A 16,251-nucleotide genomic window follows, 5' to 3' on the forward strand; every position below is an offset into this window, starting at 1 on the left:
CTCTCTCTCTCTATATATATATATATATATATATATATATATATATATATATATATATATATATCTGACTTGTTTTATGCCAAATCCTTACATTTTTGTTTCATTCTTGAAGCTAGCTCTCCAAACCTTTTCTCTACCTTTGAAAAACTAATCCACTACGCTATTCCTCAAATTATATCTTATCCATGGACAGCCCTCCTACCCATACCCCCAGGTTAAGAAACCTTTCGGATGATGGGTGACTGGTTAGCTCAGTGATTAGAGCGCAGTGCTCATAACACCAAGGTCACTGGTTCGATTCCCAAATGGACCAGTGAGAAACAACGGCTTGAGCTTGGAGCTGAATCGATGGTGGGCGGCTGTTTGGCTGTGGTTGGAGCAGTGTTCATAACACCAAGGTCACTGGTTCAATTCCCACATGGGCCAGTGAGCTGCGCCCTCCAAAACTAGACTGAAAACAACAACTTGACATGGAGCTGAGATGCGTCCCCCAAAACTAGATTGAGAACGACTTGACATGGAGCTGATGGGTCCTGGAAAAATACACTATTCTACAATATGCCCCAATTTAAAAAAAAAATTTTAAAAAATAAAAAGAAAAAAGAAAAGAAACCTCTAGGATGAGACTTTTGTAAAAAGTAAATAAATAATTGCAGTAATACAATAAGCACTGACAGGGGACACCCATGTGAGTCAGCAAAGTTTTACTAAGGAGAGTCTTAACGGACCAATAGCATGTGCATAACTGAAAGGCATGAAGCAACACAGTTTCTTTGGCAATACCCTAAGTCAATGCATGTGACTGGAGCTTATGCTGGGAGTGTCTATAGCAGTGAGAAACGAGGCCAGAGATACAGGCAGAAGCTAGATCACAAAGAGTCATGTCCACAAGGTAAGCATTTTTTTTTTTTTTTAAAGAAAAGGACACTTTTAAAGATAGCAGACTAAACACATGAAATTACTTCTACCCTTCTCTGAAACCCTATTACAATGACAGCAAAGGGTTTTTAAAGACATAAAACCCATAAGGACAAGGAAGAGGAGGTGACGGCAACAACTTTTTGGAAATTGCAAAGCAGAAATGATAAATGACTTAGCAGATCTGAGAAAGCCAAATCCTAAATCAGCTGTGAGGAAATGTAAAAAGCAGAATTCCCAAAAGGTTCAGGCATTAGCAATACTGAGGACATCAAGAAATGGGGATAAAGGTGGTCTTAAAACAAGCACGATGATTGAATATCTATTAAAGACACAGTTAGAACCCTAGATCCCGTTCCCTATTCCAGTAAAAAACTAGAGATTTATTGTACGGAAAATTTTAAACAAAGTCCTTGGGATGGGGAACTCCAGGCACAAATGAGGGTGAGGAATATATTATAAACAGGGATATCAAGTGAAAATTTACATACTACTACATGTTGAGACCTCTAACCTTCTTTCTACCACTTGCAGCACAGAGGCTTGCAGCCAGGCTTACACACTCCAGAAAAGAGTGTGGAAGATCAATCCCAGAGGGAAACACACAGACATACATACACATCTAAAAATATTGACCATCAGTGATGGTCAAAGTCCCCAAAGAACTGTTTTATATCTTGATTATGGTGGTAGTCACCTAACTGTCAAAACTGTGCAATACAAAGGGAATTTTCATTATACGTATATTTTAACTCAATAAACCTGACTTTCAAAAAAATTCTCTAGACATATGAACTGCATCCATAAAACACAAATGAGACAAACAAACAACAAAGACTCTTGGAAATTAATCACTATTAGAGTAGACCCTTGTTTTTGTCAAAATATGTAATCTGATTATTAAACAATCTATAAAATAGTCAACTTTCTAGAATCCAATTCACCAATAAATCTGCCTCTATCAAAAATGAATCTTGAGAAATAAAAGTAATTAGAGAAAGAGGTCTCTAATGTCATTCATACTTTAAAAATAAATATTTTAGAATGATAATCAAAAGCACAATAGTTTGAAGCTGAGGTAATGGTCCTATTTTATTAAAATTATGACATTCCTAAAACAGTAATATCTGATTTAAGATTTTACAAAATTTAAAAGATACAAAAAACAAAGATTACTGAAGAATGCTAGTTGGAAAACTAATTTTGAAAGCTTAAAATGGGTGATGTGACAATAATTTCCAATAAAATAATAGCTACCACTATTTTATCACTTAACATGGAACTATCAATGCTTTATACTGAGTATCTCATTTATTCATCAGTACAATCTCTGATGCAGATATTACAATCCCCATAAAAAAAAAAAAAATGCAGGTTTTGAGAACTTAAGTAACTTGCCCTAATGTACCAAAGACATTTTATGTTTATTTAGATCAAAATTTGCCTGATCTTGATCAGTGGAGGATGAATTATAAAATTTCTCATTTGAAGGCTATGTATCTGCTGAGCTCTGTACCTTAGGAATGCTTTCCCCTCATATATTCTTATTGCTTGCTTCCTTATAACATTTTCAAGTTCTTGCTCAAATACCCCCTCCTCAGAGTGACTGTCCCTGAGCCACCCTCTAAAACAGAAACCTACTTTCACATCTCTTATCTCCTTACCCTACCCTATTTTTCTTGATGATAATTATCACTAGTAGACATATATATTTGTCTGTTTATCATATGTCTTCTCCACTAGAATGTAAGCTCCATGAAGGGCGGGTGGGAACTTGACTGCTTGTTCACTGTTGTGTTCCCAGGGTTTACAACACTGCCTGGCATATGGAAAGTGCTCTATGTGTACATGTTGAATGAATTAGTAAAGATTCCATTCTATACCATATAAAAATGATAATTAGTTGAAACAGCTTTCACCTTCTGTCTTTAGTTCAACCCTTCCTAGTAGTCTGTATCTTTTCCAGAATGCTTTATCCATAGATTAGCCCTGCTTATTACACACACTTACACACACACACACACACACACACACACACACACACACGTGCACATGTGTATTTTTAAGTCTATAGAATTTCAATAGTTTTCCTTTAGAAGAGAACATTTATTGATAGTCTGTCTCCCTTTTATACGGGAAAAATACTCATTTCTTCATAGGCTAAAACAGTTTTTTTAAAGCACAATGTCGCCTTTTTTAAATAGCGAAAGACTTCACATCATTAGAAAAATGGAAGTCAAAACCACAATGAGAAACCACTTCACAACCACTAGCATGGCTATAATAAAAACAACAGACAATAACAAGTGTTGAGAAAGATGTGGAGAAACTGGAACACTCACACATTACTGTGGGAATGGAAAACGGTACAGGAGCTCTGGAAAATAGTTTGGCAGTTTCTTAAAATGTTAAATGTAGATTTACCATATCATCTAGCAATTCCACTCCTACATATTTATTCATGTGAAATGAAAGTTTATGTCCACAGAAAGACTTGTATGTAAATATTCATAACCCCATTATTCAGAATAGCCAAAAAGGTGATAGACCCAAATGTCTATCAACTGGTAAATAAACAATATGTGTTATATCCATTTGGAATACTACTCAGCAACAAAACGGTATGAAGTACTGATTCATGCTACAATATGTATGAACATAATGCTAAGTAAAAAGAGCCAAACACAAAAGACCACATAGTGTACGATTCCCTTTATACGAAATGTACATAAAAGTAAAATCTACAGACAGAAATGGTTGCCTAAGGCTGGGGTGGGAGTGGCAAATAGGCACAAGTCTTCTTTGGAAGAGGGTAGGGTAATGAAAATGTTCCAAAATTTGATTGGGTTGATAATTGCACAACTCTGTACATAATTATAATCAGTAAACTGTACATTTAAATCAGGTGAATTTCATGGCATGTAAATTACATTTCAATAAAGCTTTAAAAGTGAAGGAAATTATCAAAATTGTAAGGGTAAAGTCTCATTACAAAGGATTTTTACACTACAAATTCCATTTTGCTTTATGCCTTATGCATTTGGTAGTACCTTCCTTAGGCAATAATATAGGAGTATCCTTTTCCTCCAAGAATACATGACAGTGCTACTCAGATAGTTTAAAGCAACTGTTGATTTCCGAAGTGCCATTTGATAATATACAAAAAGGGAATAATCGAAATGGGATCAAGAGTGATTGAAGACAGGGATTATAGAAAATAGAAAGACTAATCTTTTAATGAAAAAAGAATAAAAGAGAACAAATATAAAGCAAGGGCTAGGAGGCAGTGAGAAGAGACCAAAATAGTCACTTTACTTATAACTATTTTGAACATTGGACACAGTGTATATTTTCTTAAAGACAGTATAGTAATTGCTATAGGTATCTTCTTGAGAAGGTAGAAAAACCGGCATGTAGAAGGAACTGGAGGGATGAATTCCCTTTATATAGCAGCCATCTCCTGCCAGAAAGATGAAACGGGATCTATTCATATAATTTACTACAATGGCTGCCAAATCAACAGATTAAATAGCTCTAAGTGTTAGATACTCCCTACCTCTCCCAGGGACACAAGCTCATCATACAGGAATGAAACATGTCTGGACTTTTGTCTCTAACAACTGAAGTTATGGGTCAAGAGCAAATTAACTTAGGCTTTCTTTTTATGTTACTATACTATAGTATATCAATTACTTGTATTGTATTTAACTCTGCAATTTCGCTAGGCAGTTTCACTCCTCTTCTTGAAAAACAAAGCATGGTTGTGTACAAAGAATTATAATAATTAATATTCTTGGTGATTCTCTTCACCACCAACAGAGTTGCTCTTGCTATTACAAAGGGTGTGTATGGTATTTGCCCAGAGTCTTAAGGCTCAAAGTTTATAACCACTATCTCATAATAAAAATACATAAAGAGGTTTTAGAATTTAAAGCTTCAGCCTATTTTTTTTTTATCCAGAGACATCAAGAAGCTTGCCCAAAGACAATTAGCTTGTCAGTGGCAGAGTATAGGGCATAGAATCCACAGTCATTCTACCACATCTTTGTTTTCATTAATTGAATCCAATTCATTCCCAACTAGAGTCAACATTTTCAATCTTGAATAGCCAAATAAGATGAGAGTATTATTTTTCTGAGGAGATGACCAAAGAGGGACAGATGAACATAAACTATAAGGGATGCCTACTTCCCATCCTTCCCTGCTTGTCTCTTTTAAGGCCCCACACGGGATTTACAGGGCTTAAAGATAAACCATAGCTTTCTTTACGAGGCAGCTGACACACACAAAATTGAAAGGAAAGGATGAACTGGACTTTCTTCTTTAAGAATTTCAGTGAAGGGGAGAGGAACAGAAGGTAAAGATGAGATTTTTCTGGGACACTCTTTAGGGCCTGGGGATACTAATTCCTACCTCCTAAATTCAGCTACTTTGGTATCTGTAGCACTTATGTTCAATAATGGAATTTGAATCAGGTTAAAAAACAAGGAGCTACAAAGGGAATTGAGAAGGCCAGGGTTGATCTAAATGGGATCAGTGCTTACAATGGAATATTAAAAACACTATTTACAAGGAATATTTTGTGAAGTGGGAAGTTCAAAATTAATAGTATTTTTAAAAGCAGGACAGAAAACTGAATGTATAGTATACTCTTGGTTTTCCTATATATAAATATATATAGTCAATTCATTCGAAAGGGCTCTATCAAAACATTAACAGAAGTTATTAATTGATGGTGGATTTACAGGTGATTCTTTTTCTTCATTTATATGTTCCTCTATTTTCTACAATGAACATGAATTATTTTCATAATTTGAAGAAATAAATATTTTAACTTAATTAGGTCACTACCTTACTTACAAAAAGCTACTTAATTCTCTAACTCCCTTGTATGAAAAAGGTGTAAATGCCAATACACAGAGGTAACATTTCATAGGAAGAATTTATTTTAACTTTTCCAAAATTAGGGCAACTCCATCTAATTTTCTCAATTCTTGCCTTCTCACCTCATTTGGGACTTAGCTCCCACACACACTTTTATATCTTCGATTTCTCCCTTTGAACTGATTCCTCCCCTTCTGCTTTCAAACATACTCAGGTTTCCCCTATCAACTCCTATACTCTTTCTCTACTTCTCTTTCCTGCCAAATTTCTACAATGAGTGCTTTTTAGTTTCCATTTTCTCTTTAACCCTTTATAACCTTGCTTTTATTTTGCCCTCTCATCTGAAAAAAACTGCATCTTCAAGGTCACTTGAAGCTATAAGGGAGGCTTCACAGCACTGACGAAGCTCCCCGAGGTCAGCCACGCCACTCCACAGCCTGCTCCTCCTCCACCACCATTCAGCTTTTCCTTCATTTCACTGCTCCCCACCCCCTTCACCTTTCTGTTCACATGACACAGCACTATCCTGACGCTCCTTGTTCCCTTACTCTCTTTTGGTTCCTTTTCCTTCAACAACTCTTTTCTCTCTAAACTAAAATTGGAAAAACATTCTTTCATGACTGGCTATTTCTCTACACCTATTCTTTCCTGACTTGTTTTCAGCCTCCTGATCTGCCATGGCTGGGTCCATCCGAGTCAGTGTATCTAAAACCTCTCCCATCTCTTCCACTGTCAAATCAACTAGCCGCCCTTCCTATTTAACACATTTTAAATGATTGGTATCAAATTTCTCTCAGACTAGAAACCTGGGAGTTATTTTGATTCCTCTCTCCTTCCTTCCAACCAATCACTAAGTCTTCTTGAATCTTCCTTCAGGGATCCATTCTGACCTTCCCTTTTCTACTGTCAGATCTCTAGCCCCATCATTTCAAGCGGAAATTACCATAAGAATTATTTGGTTTTCCTGCCACCACTCTGCTCCTGGTCCCCATAAATCATCCTTTACAACCAGTGCCTATAGTGTTCATGGCGAAATCCTCAAATCTTCAATAGTTTCCTACTGTTTACTACAGAATTTCCCAAATTATGTTTAGATATCCACATAGATTTTAATGGATGTTTTACTCTGTTCAAATAAGTTTGAATATGCTGCATGTTAAACTACTTCTTGGAAATTAATTAAATACACTAAAAAGGCTCTGAGAAGCTTGCATAATTTTATTTAACTCTGACCCCCCAAACTTAGCCACCAACCTACTTTTTTTTATTCTGCCAGATACGCATAAAATTTGAAAGATGCAGATGTTCCAAGGAACATAATTTGTGGGATTGATTTACTACACCAAAACTAAACTATTTATCTAAATGTCGAAGGCCTTCATAATCAGGTACCATACTGTCAGAGATTAATAATTTTCTTTTTAATTATAAGTGAAAAAGAGCAAACCCCCCCCCAAACATACACACACACACACACACACACACACACACACACTACTATTTTTTTTATATGGGGAGGACGGGAGGTTTTTGTTAAAGGAAGAATATTCCATTGCATTGGTGTTAATCAAATAACAATATCATTAATAAACATAATAGCTAGCCTTTATCAAAAGCTTACCACATGCTTGCCATAGGCATTGGAGATATATCATATTATGCCTTCTTTTTATAGGTGAGGAAACTGAGGCACCGAAGGATTCTACAATTTGCCCAAGGTCAAACAACAATAAAGTCTAAGAGTCAGGACTGGAACCTAGGTATTCTGTCACCACTGCCTCCAAGATGAACCAGTACACGATACTGCCTCTCAATAAGATTAAGGGTGAATGTATAGATGACAATGCAGGTTTTAGCTTGTGAGTTTTGGCTGGTTATTTATTCTATTCTGAATCTGTTTTCTCAAATGAAGAACGGAAATATAGTTGTAAAGATCAAAATGAGGTTACATGTAAGTTGTTATTGCTATTATCACTCATAGTATTTATATAATATACAGTATACACACACAATTCTGGTATTTTGGAAGGCAAATTTGACAACTTTGTACAGCAAGTAAACTATGGCTATATCTTGACACTCAGTTTACAGTGACTATATAATTTATCACCGAAACCAGGACACATTTGAGAGTGAAACGAGATATTAAAAATTATGATGGGTCAATAGACATAAACCAGATTTGTTCCAAGCAAATTCAGATATCTAGTCACCCCAACTTATTTAAAATGTTTACTTTTCTAGATTGATTTTTAAATAATTTTTTCTTTAAGAATTATCAACTACTCAGGAGAAAAAGAAATTACTTATACACATATGTACTAATTCTTGATAACGTAGACAATATGAGACTAAATCTCAAACACGTTATGCTAAATGAGGGAAGCCAGGCTCAAGAGGCTAAATACCATACAACTTCATTTCTGGGGCATTAAGAAAAGGCAAACTTAGGGGGAAAGAAAAGCATCAATGGTTGCCAGAGCCTAAGGGAAGGCAGAAACTGACTACAAAGGGATAAGAGGCAACTTTTTGTGGTGAGGAACGTGTTCTATATTTTGATTGTGGTAGTGATCACACAACTGTGTGTATGTCAAAACTCATATAAATGATACATCAGTAACCTAATTTTTAAAAATTGGGGTGCAGAGAACATGTCATTCATGGCTTTTCACAGGCTCCTTGGACACTCGCTTGACAGAAGTGACATGGCTCCACGGGGGCCACATCCATTCTTTTTTCCTCCAAGCAACTGGTCTACCCTTTAGTCCTGGAGGTTCCAGAAATGCTTCTCAAAGCCTCTGGAATACTGATGTGTTTTGACTGGTGATGATTCAGGCCAGCTCTTCTGGCTCTCTCTTTGTTCTACTCAACCATGTGGGCTGCGTCTGGCCCTGACAACCGGTAAGATGCCCTCAGTGCCCTTTGTGTGCAATGAGGTGGGGTGAGTGCTCTCACTTGGAGGCCAGTGGGAGTTTAAAAACCTTTATCTGCAAAGGCCTTCAGGCTCCTCCTACCTCTCCCAGCTCTCTGGACAGCTTTCTGCTTACTATGCAGTAGGTATCACCACTCACTACCTGGGTGAAAAATTAAAGACTCATCCAACCTGAAAGCTGGTGTAGCTAAAAGATCAGGTCAAAAAGAGCCATATTCAAACACTCACCTTTCCCATTTAACTAGCTATGTGACCTTGGAAACAGCTGGGCCTCATTTTCCTCATCTATAAAAGTAAAGATATTTGTGTTTTTACCCTGACTTACTCCAAAAGAATAAGAAAACATGCGGACAGTAAATTAGGGTTTTTGTTGTTGTTGCTGTTGTTGAATACAGGAGGAAACTAGAATAAAGAGCATGGGGGGTAAATAAGTTAACTACCAAACTGTTAAAACTTAAGGAGAGAATGTTTTAAGTCATCAAAGTGATTTCAAAGTAGTAGGCACATGGGGAGGGGGGGAGGAGAAAGCAGAGCACTACACTGGAACTTCACAGAGAGATCAAGGGAGTCAGTTTATGAGAAGATGGCAAAAACTTAAACTAACCACATTAAAGCTTTCAGAAAAGGAAAAAGGGTAAAGGGTAGGCACTAAGCTCACTGTAAGCATCCTTACACACAGAAAGCATATTTTATAACATTAGATCTCATTTTCTAAGCTTTTGCTATTAATACTTCCTGCCTCTCCTGATACTTGATTTTTATGGAAATAAATGGTTTCTTCTCCCCGAAAAGTCCCTTTCCCTCTTTTCCATTTTATCACACCTTTTTGACTATAATGATTGATATCAAATCTTCCTCTCTGAAGCATTTCTTGATTCCTATCTTCACTGATCTCTTCTTTCACCACCTTTTTATGGCACTTAGTTAGCATCACATAGTTAAGACTTTAACAATTAATAAATAATTGAAGGCCTAAATGTAAGCAGACATTTAGCACTAACTGATCCAGGTGTGTGTGTCTCTTCTTGCCAACTAGACTGCAAAACTTTTCATGGGCAGGGACTGATTTCATACCTTTACATATACAACCTAAAAGGCAATTCAACAACTCTTAGTTAATTTAAGTATATACAAAACATCATATATATATATATATATATGGTATATCCTCCAGTGAACAAATGAATATCATCGTAATCAAAGTCCTAGTATTTTTAGGTTCATTTTTTAAATGATTAACAGAAAGAAGGCATATGTATTCAATTCAACATGCATTTACTGACCACCTACTATGTTTTAAGAGATGAATAAGAAGTACATTATCTTAAACAAAACAAACAAAAAACCTCATAGATACAGACAACAGATTGGTGGTTACCAGAGGGGAAGGAAGGGTGGGAGCAGGATGAAGAGGGTAAAGGGGATCAAATATATGGTAACGAAAGACTAGGCTTTGGGTGGTGAGCACACATCATAGTATACAGATGTCGAATTATAAAGTTGTACACCTGAACTTTATATTATATTATTAACCAATGTTACCCCAATAAATTAAATAAAAAACAAATAAATGAAAAAAAAAAAAGTAGTAGTACATGTCTTATTTCTCAAGAAGCTTATGGCCTAATGGAGGAAAAATGACAAGAAATATAAAACAATTAAGTGCTCTAAAAGAGAACTCGATAGTACAGGTTGCTAAAAAAGCAGCAGTGCATCTGAGGCTGCAAAGCATCCAGGAATGTATCTCAGGTCACACTAAACCTGAGTCCTGAAGACAAACCAGAAATTGTACAAATGAAATGAAGGCAAGCTCTCTATTTAAGCAAACATAGTATTAATAAAACTCTTATGTACTCAAAAATTAGAATCTAGAACTTTCCTTATTTCTATATTTTTAGTTTTTCAGAAATGAAGTTCAATTTAAGCATTAATAAAAAGCAAAAATAGATACAGAGCAGATGGGGAACTTCATAAAGGATTAGATCAGATTGACAACATCCAAACCACTCACTACGCAACTTTAGCATCCCAAAAAAGGAGAAACCAGACATGATATGTCTCCTAATGTGATATAACAGAAAATACTACATAACATTACTACTACGTATTTTTGCCAAAAAAAATCTAACCTGAACATAATCAAGCCTCAACTGCCCGTTACCAACTACCAGTTGAAAGAAAATACAGAACACAGACAGGAACCTAATAAACACTACCATTGGGGATGTAATTAGAAAAATCCAGAAAAATAGAAATTCTTTGGGACACAAAACTGTTTCCTCAACATATACTTGTAAGAAAAAAATAATAATGGTAAGAGGAGGAACCTACATATTAAAAGAGACTGTATCAACTGAATACAATGTGTGGATATTGCTTAGGTACTAGTTTAAAAAAAAAAAAACTGTTGTATAAGACTCAGGAAAATTTGAATATTGGCTGGATACGTGATTAAGGAGTGATATGCTTACAACTCTAAAGTAAAACTAACACATAATAAACCGTACACAAAGTATACTTATGTATACAGCCATATATACACACCCAATAAACAATGACCATAATCAAGATAATGAACCCATCCATTACGTCCAAATATTTCCTGTGCCCCTTTGTAATCCCTCCCCAACCATTTAATCTGCTTTCTGTCACTAGAAATTAATTTGCATTTTCTAGAATTTTATATAAATGGTATCGTGTAGTATACACTCTCCTTTTAGGGGGAGGGGCAACAGTTTCTTTCACTCAACATGCTGTTTCATGTATCAACTGTCTACTTCTTTTTATTGCAGAACAGTATCCTATTGTGTGGATAGATCACAGTTTGTTTATCCATTCACCTGCTGATGGACATTTGGGTTGTTTCCAGTTTGGGCTATAACCAATTAAGCTGTTATGAATAGTCATGTACAAGTCTTAGTATGAACAGATTTCATTTCTCTTGGGTAAATACTTACAATGGAATGGCTGGGCCATATGGTAGATATATGTTTAACTTTTTAAGAAAACTGACAAACTTGTTATATCATTTTGCATTCCCATCAGCAGTGTATGAGAGTCAAGAATGATTAGTCATTGTTAATTATTTCTAATTGAATGGTATTGTGGTAATGTCTTTAAAAAAAAAAAAACTCTTTTAGAGATACATACCCTGTTTCCCCGAAAATAAGACCTAGCTGGACAATCAGCTCTAATACGTCTTTTGGAGCAAAAATGAACACAAGACCCGGTCTTATTTTACTATAAGACAGGGTCTTATGTAATGTAATGTAATGTAATATAATATAATATAATATAATATAATATAATATAATATAATATAATATAATATAATATAAATATAATATAATATATATAATATAATAATATAATATAATATAATATAATATAACATAACATAATACAATATAAGACCGGGTCTTATATTCATTTTCGCTCCAAAAGACTCATTAGAGCTGATTGTCCGGCTAGGTCTTATTTCCAGGGAAACAGGGTACATCATACAGATGAAAAGAGATGACATTTAGGGTTTGCACAGAGCAGGGAAAAATCAGTGAAAGAAGAAATGTTGGTAACTATTGAAGCTGGGTAGTTGGGATGTTCATTACACCATCCGCTCTGCTTTCCTGTATGATTAAAAGTTAAATGAAATAGGTAAGATACTAGACTACTTGAATGAGGATAGCTTATTTACGGGCTCTATGTGTAGCAATGATCTGCAATGATCTAGTTAAAATGGCTTGTCCTTGCTCTGGGGCTAGAGGTACTAGTGTTCCCTTTAACGGCCGCAGATGCAGTCAACTTTGTCTCTGCAAGAGTAATGTAGAAAGTCAGGTGGGGGGAAGAGACGGAGACAAAAATGGTTGTGTGCAGGAAGACTATGTCCTGTCCCTCTGTCTCTCACTCCATAGCCCTGGATTTGGGGGCCGAATGAAGTGTGTTGTATAAAAGAAAACAATCAGAAATAAATACGGATAAAAAGTCTCTCACTTTAGGATAGCCCAACAAACACTGAAGGCTTCCACAGAGGTGAACTGCAAAGCTAGGGAGCAGCAGAGAAACCTTATACTCCGTGTACACCCAATTTGCATTTCCTACAAGTATTACTTATCTAAAACTAAATTAAAATTAAAAATCACTGTAATTCAACCACCAATAACATTCTGGTGCTTTTTCTCTCATGCAGTTTAGTTTTATATGCTATATTTTGTCATTAACATTACATTTCCTACATATTAAAAAGACTCTTTGAAAGTGATTTAAATGAATATAGTTTATCACATGGATGCTGCTTATTTTTTAGATTACAGAAATACTTTGATGGACATCCGTATATTTGTACATATTTGATTATTTCCTTTGGATAAGCACATTACTAGGTCAAAAAATATTATAGAGCTCTTGAATACGGTAAAAGCCCTTTCATATAATGTGAATGGGGTGGTAGCTGGTCACAAAATCATTTCAAATGAGGATTCATTTTCTAAAACAGAGATGTACACATCTACCTTAAACATTTTCATTCAAAATCTAAAAATCATGTATTTGCATCATCTATGACTTCTACTTTGGGTTTCTTTAAAGTGGCTCAAGAACTTAATGATACAAAGCATTATCAGTGCAAAATCCTAAATGGTTATAGTTTTACTTCACTTCTCTTTAGCTTTCTAACCTACACTGAATTTGATAGGAAGTTTTTGAATCTCTTGCCTTCATCTTAAATTGTTATACTTACTAAATTGGGTAACAAGGTAAGCTTGGTAAATGTGGCAGAGATGGGCAGCTGCCCTCTAGATCCAGACTCCTGCCAATAGAAGTGAGAATGGCCATTACTAGCACTCTTGATAAATGAAGATTCTGTATTATCATTTTTTCACCTTTGAAAATACGACAGAATAAATAACACATTTTCGTTTGCTTCTGAAAGATTTAACATGAAGTTGTCTTTTCTCATATGATTAAATAGTAAGGACTAGGCAGTATGTTATAATGGGAAACACAAGTCCTGGAGTCCGACTTCCTAGGTTTCAGTCCTGCTGTAAGCATTTACTAGTTATGTGATCTTAGGTAAGTTACTTAACCGCCTATTTTCAGAGTGTTATGAAGATTAAATAATCTACTTACCACGATATCTGTCACATGGTTAATCCCTCTGTAAATATTAGCTATTATTAAGTTATACATATATATCACTTAATGAAGCAAGTTGCCTTTGGTGTTAAAAAAACATGATTTGTGATGTCAGCAAATTCTACTACCAGTTCCTAAATTTGTTATATGTTTCTTTGTATGTGCACATGTAGCATGAGGGGGAAAAAGACTGAAAGGATAAATGTTCTTTCTAAAAAGTTACCACGGTATTACAGTTGAATCTTTTTTCCTGTTTATTTTTCTACAGCATTAAGGATGAATCATTTCTTTAGCTTATTTTTCTGTAACAACTTTGTATAGTAAAAAAAATTTACATTTCAAATAAAAGGATTAAGTTTCTTTTTAACATAAGAGGACAATACACTAATAGGAAATAAAGTTTCTTAAGCCTTTGAAATACAAATTCTTAAGTTATGTAAAAGAACACAAAATAATTGTAAAATTATAAAATTCTGTGACCTGAATCACTTTAAGGTAGAATTCTTGGTGTTATATACAGATACATCATAGCAACTAGTAGTTTCCTGCCTCGTTTCTATTCATACACTTAAACTTCCCAACCTTTCCTGTTGTAAAATTCTCACCATCACCACATTTACGGTGGGAGAAACACAAACAAGCAATTAAAATACAACATATGAAGACTGGCGATATCCCTGATGATTCTGATTTAGCTAAAGAGCTTAGGAAAAAAAATTTGCTTTATGAGTTAAACTATGAAACAAAGATATTTAGAATCATTTTAGAGACTAACAGTTTTTAGTACAGTGGGACTCACCCAGTGATTCTCAATGAGTGTTTCAATAAATTTTAATCAAAGTGTATAATTTATTTTCATAACTATTACAAGTGTTCAAAACAAATGTTGGGCTGAACAGATCATGTGACCCAGTGTTGAGCAGGTACAACTTATCACTAGAACTGGAAAAAAGAAAAAAGAAAACATACTTTAATGTCAAGCCAGATTCAAAAAAAGATTACATGATTGCCTCAGTGAGACATTTCTTTCTTAGGTGGATTTGGGCAAGGGGTTGGGAGGGGAGTTAGGAAGGCAAACACTTGTACTCAAAAAATGACAAAGTGAATGGTATGTTAACTGTGCTTTTTATAAACTATTTGAGACACTATTACACCAGTAATGATACATTCTGTTAACTAGTTTTGTTTGGAGCCTTTTAATCCCTTCTAGATTCTAATCTAACTGAAAATTAACATTTTGAAAGAATGTGTCAGATGGGGCATAAACTGGGGGGAGGTGAACAACATGAAAAAAGAGCACAGAAACAAATGCTTATTCATACATTGTCCAAGGAAAGGGTGCTCCATCAAGTTACCTGGATTCTCTTGTACACTTGCTAGGTTTATTCCGATCGAGGAAATGAATTTACCAAGGTAACAGAGCCTGATAATCATTAAATATTCAAATCATAAAACTAAACCCCCTTAATCTGATTCCATGTTCAGAACAACTCAAAACCCTTAGTACCTGGAATAAACCCTGAGGTTATTTTTATCGGCTGAATGATGACTCATCATACCACCCTCTCTTAATTCAGTTTTCCATGGAAAGCTGGTTTGAGAAATAACATTAAATTCAGGAAGGCAGGCCAAGCATGAAAAGACAGATTTCGGGAGATTCAGTGAGTACAACATGATGATATGTCATTTCAATCAATTAGCCCAAACTGAATTCCAACCTTCTTATGACTAAGTCACCCTGGAATAAAATTTACAAAATTGATGCTTCACAGGAATTATTAATACCACTCCAACCATCACTTCCTCAGTTTTAATAACTAAACCCACTGAGTATACTACATTAAGGAACTGGAAAAACAAAGTTAACCAAATTCTGAGAGCTAAGTGGTTGTTTATAATCAACTTTATCAGTAGTTTTGAACCAAAAGACTGAACTTTTACAGTGACTTTATGCCCGGAAAAAGGTGGACAAGGTGCTGAACAGTATGCTATCCCATACGTAAAAGTCTACATGGGCCGGCCTGGTGGCTCAGGTGGTTAGAACTCCATGCTCCTAACTCCAAAGGCTGCCGGTTCGATTCCCTCATGGGCCAGTGGGCTCTCAACCACAAGGTTGCCAGTTCAATTCCTCGAGTCCCGCAAGGGATGGTGGGCTCTGCCCCCTGCAACTAAGATTGAACACAACACGGCACCTTGAGCTGAGCTGCCTCCCGGATGGCTCAGTTGTTGGTTGGAGCGCGGGCTCTCAACCACAAAGTTGCCAGTTCAATTCCTCGAATCCCGCAAGGGATGGTGGGCAGCGCCCCCTGCAACTAAATAATTGAACACGGCACCTTGAGCTGAGCTGCCGCTGAGCTCTCAGATGGCTCAGTTGGTTGGAGCGTGTC

General features: G+C 35.7%; 1 protein-coding gene across 5 annotated transcripts in view; it reads right to left on the reverse strand.

Moving 5' to 3' along the window:
• The window catches only part of KATNBL1 (katanin regulatory subunit B1 like 1), a 78,409-nt gene that overhangs the window by 42,495 nt on the left and 19,663 nt on the right, over nucleotides 1-16,251 (reverse strand). Inside the window, exon 3 of one of the 5 annotated variants that reach the window (XM_074327938.1) lies at nucleotides 14,664-14,806. The exons of the other annotated variants lie outside the window; for them this stretch is intronic. The gene's annotated coding sequence lies outside the window, so the exon portion shown is untranslated. The remainder of the gene's footprint in view (nucleotides 1-14,663; nucleotides 14,807-16,251) is intronic. 5 annotated transcript variants of the gene reach the window in all.

Source organism: Rhinolophus sinicus, linkage group LG03 (genome assembly GCF_036562045.2).
Source record: "Rhinolophus sinicus isolate RSC01 linkage group LG03, ASM3656204v1, whole genome shotgun sequence".
In the NCBI taxonomy this organism is placed as follows: domain Eukaryota; kingdom Metazoa; phylum Chordata; class Mammalia; order Chiroptera; family Rhinolophidae; genus Rhinolophus; species Rhinolophus sinicus.